This window comes from Chrysochloris asiatica, unplaced genomic scaffold, assembly GCF_000296735.1.
Source record: "Chrysochloris asiatica unplaced genomic scaffold, ChrAsi1.0 scaffold00039, whole genome shotgun sequence".
Taxonomy (NCBI): domain Eukaryota; kingdom Metazoa; phylum Chordata; class Mammalia; order Afrosoricida; family Chrysochloridae; genus Chrysochloris; species Chrysochloris asiatica.
This window is the reverse complement of record NW_006408557.1, coordinates 16,574,232-16,578,072: the sequence shown is the minus strand read 5'-3', so window position 1 is coordinate 16,578,072 and position 3,841 is coordinate 16,574,232.

Genomic DNA, 3,841 nt, shown 5'->3' with positions numbered 1-3,841 from the left:
GCATCTTGATTGCATGCTTGATCAACTTCAAACTGCAGAAACTGGTGTAATTAATCTATTTCTTCAACATTGACTTTTGTATTTGGTGCATAAATTTGAATAATAGTTGTACTAACTCATCTTCCTTGTAGACATATAGATATTATCCTATCTCAGACAGCATTGTAATTCAATATAGATCTTGAAATGTTCTTTTGACAATGGCATAGTAAACTATATGATTGTCCAATTCAAAATGACCAATATCCGTCTATTTCAGATCAATAATGCCTAGAATGTGTTCCATTTCATTTTGGCCAACTTCTAATTTTCCTGTTTTCATACATGGTACATTCCACATGTCAGTTATTACTGGATCTTTGCAGCTGTTTCTTCTCATTTTGTGTCATGCCCCATCAGCAAAAGCTTTGCTCCTTCGATTTCATTAAGGCTGACTTTACTTTGAGGAAGCAATTCTTCCTGAGCCACATTTTGTGTGTCTTTCAACCAGAAGGGGCTCGTCTCCTGGCAGTATTTCGGACAGTGCTCTGCCTCTATTCATAGCATTTTTAGTGACTAATCTCTCAGAAATGGATGATTACCTGTTCTTTCCTCCTCGTCTGTGCTTAGTCTGAAAGCTCTACTGTCCACCATGCTGGTATTTGAAATATCAGTGGTGTAACTTCCAGCATTAAAGCAACCTGGAAGCAACCTCAGTACAGTAAACTAATATACGAGTGGGTGTTCAGTAGAGGCTTAGCTTAAACAAAGGGATTTCTTCCATGAAATAGATTGCTAACATGCCTACCAGTGTAGGCTCAAACATAGCAATGATTGTGAAGATGGTGCAGGGACCACACAGTGTTTCCTTCTGTTTATACATAAGATCTCTATGAGTCAGAGCCAAATTGGTGGCAACTAATATTTAACCTTGGTTCCTGGGATGTGTGTCCCAGGCCTGAGACTAAATTGACCCATATGCCAATGACTATCCTTTGAAATAGCTGAATTATAGCATCGTGTATGCTGCCTTTAAATGGGCTCGTTGTAGAGTGTTGTTCGTTCATAGCACTGTAAGTCAAAAACTTTCCTGACATTGGAGAAATATGAAATGTTGCACATCTAGCCTCCTTTATTGTGGCTGGCTCTGAGAATACAGGATGGCATTACCTGGCCCCTTCATCTATATGTCTTTTGAATTCTGGCTAAGTAGACCAAGGAGGGTTGCAGAGCCTGTAGACTATGTTATCAGCCCTTCCTCATCTCATCTCAAGGCTCCTGAGCAGGCAGCCTAGCTATCTGAGTGGTTAGCTTGTTTCTCATTTAAATCTTCCCATTTTTCTTCTCATCTTTCAGGCCTTGCTTCCCACCTGCCTACTGTGTTCCCCTCTAGCTTCTGCCCTCTCAAGGAACCTTAGTGAAACTAATCATGTCATAACCCAGTAGCGTGAAGAGTCAGGGAAGGCTGAGCAGTTGGCACCTGCTTATCGACAGAATGGACTATTGGTTCAGATTAGTTGTAGCTCCGCTCCTGGCATTTAGCCTCCCACAAAGACAGAGGGACTTGTTGTCTGAGTCTAAATCTGTTCAAAATTTAGTGGGGTTGTTTTTCTTTAGTCTTGACAACATAAATTCCCTTGGTTGCTCAAACCCACCAGCCCCTCCTCGGAAACCTATACAGGGTTGCTATGAGTTGGAACAGACTCGATGGCACTAAACGATGCACTCATCACTATGCTTTGAGATAACTCTGAGAGAGGCCTGAGATGACACTGTCATTGGGTCCCGTGGGGCAGGGACTGGTCTTAAACACTCAGAACAGGTAGCACATCTCTTTCTAGAAAAAGTCTTCTGCAGTAGACCCTTCCTTTAATTTCTTTACTTGTAGTGATATGGAAACAGTTAGTCTTGTTTTCTGGAAGCACCATCCCAGCCTCAAAATGTGAGTCTCAAGATGCAACCTCAAAACTTGGTAGGGCCTGGCAGAAATTGATGAATTTGAAATGGCTATAGTGGGTTATAAAGAAGGTGGTTGCCACTTTCCTGGAGTTTTTCTTATTGCCTTTGCAGCGACAGTCTTGATAGGGTTGTTGTTGTTGTCAGGTGCCATCGAGTCGGAACCAACTCATAGCGACCCCATGCACAGCAGAATGAAACAATGTCTGATCCTGGGCCAACCTCACTACCGCTGCCACACTTGAGTCCATCAATGATGCCACCTGGCCGATCCATCTCGTTGGGGGTCTTCCTCTTTTTCTCTGACCCTCCACCTTACCCAGCATGACATCCTTCTCCAGTGACTGTTCTCTCTGGACAATGTGTCCAAAGTATGAGAGATGAAGCTTAGCCATCTTGGCCTCCAAGGAGCACTCTGGTTGCACTTCTTCCAAAACAGATCTATTGGTTCTTTTGGCAGCCCATGGCACTTTCAGTATTCTCCTCCAACACCACAACTCAAAGGCACCAATTCTTCTACGATCTTCCTTATTCACTTGATAGGGTATATTTTCCAAAAAGAGTATTTTGGTGTCTCAGATTTGCACTGACGTTCTCACTTTGGAGATTTTATTTCTGGAGGCCCTCATATATGTACTGCCTGCCCCTTTTAAGAATAGGTCTCCAGGCTCCACTAAGAGATTTTTTTCCTCTTCTTTTATTTAGAAAGGAAAAGATGGGCTTTAGCAAGAACCTTCTTCACTGCATTCACTGCCACTGTATTCACTGCTGTAGGATAAGCACAAGGTTGATATTTCAAACTCATTAGCTGCTCCATAAGAGAAAGATGAGATTTTGTTCTCGTATAAAGATTTATAGCCTTGGAAACCCTCTACCCTAAACAGGGTTGCTATGAGTTGGAATTAACTTGATGTCAATGGATGGTGCAAATGGTTAAGTACTTAACTACTAATCAAGATTGGTACTTGTAATCCACCCAGAGATGCCTCGAAATAAGGGCTGGCAATCTACTTTCAAAAGGTCATAGCAGTAAAAATTCTGTTGAGAATTCTCGTTTTATTTTGAAACACTTGGGGTCCTCACAGATAGCTCTTTTTTACAAAAGGGATTATAAAGTATTTTCTGATTTATTGTATCCATTTATTTTGTTAATTTTTCATTCTTGATGCTTTTTGTGGTTACCTTGGCAAAACAGTGTAAACAGGGACAGATACTTGTAGCTTCTTCCCTCTTTGTCCTTTCTTAATTTCTAGGCACTCATGTCTAAGAAGTAAATAAATAATTTGATTAGCAAGCTAGAGAAGCCCACACAGACTGTTCAGCAATATTATTATCATTTTACAGCTGTATGAAACCTGAAACCATGAACCAGTTTGTTCAGTTATAGTTGTGGACACTGGCTGTTTTTAACAGGTTACCCAGTAAGTATGGAATCAAGAGGAGTCCTGGTATGGTGCTGTAGGATAAGCACTGGACTGCAAGATCCGTTTGAACCACAAGGTTGGTGGTTCAAATCCACCAGTAGTTTCTCAGGAACCCTATACAGGGTCTAATTGTGTTGGAACAGACTCGACGGCACGTATCAAACAACAACATGTGGTTAAGAGGCCTGGTGAGGTGGCTCACTTTCTTCCATCACAGTGCACGTTCTCTATTAAGAATCTACCCAATGTTAAATTTTTATGGCATTGACTGTAGTTTTTTCATTAAATATAATTCAGGTTGACAGCTTGCTGATTTTCCAGTAGGAGTGCATATAAGAAGATTTCAGTCCTCATAAAGTCCTTATTAGGCATAAATGATTGATAAGTGACCAGTAAGTGTTAGCTGTTACTATTATAAACAGTTTTTAACCTGTCTCAATATTTTATCAACTACACTTAGCCATTCATTTTAGTAAATATTT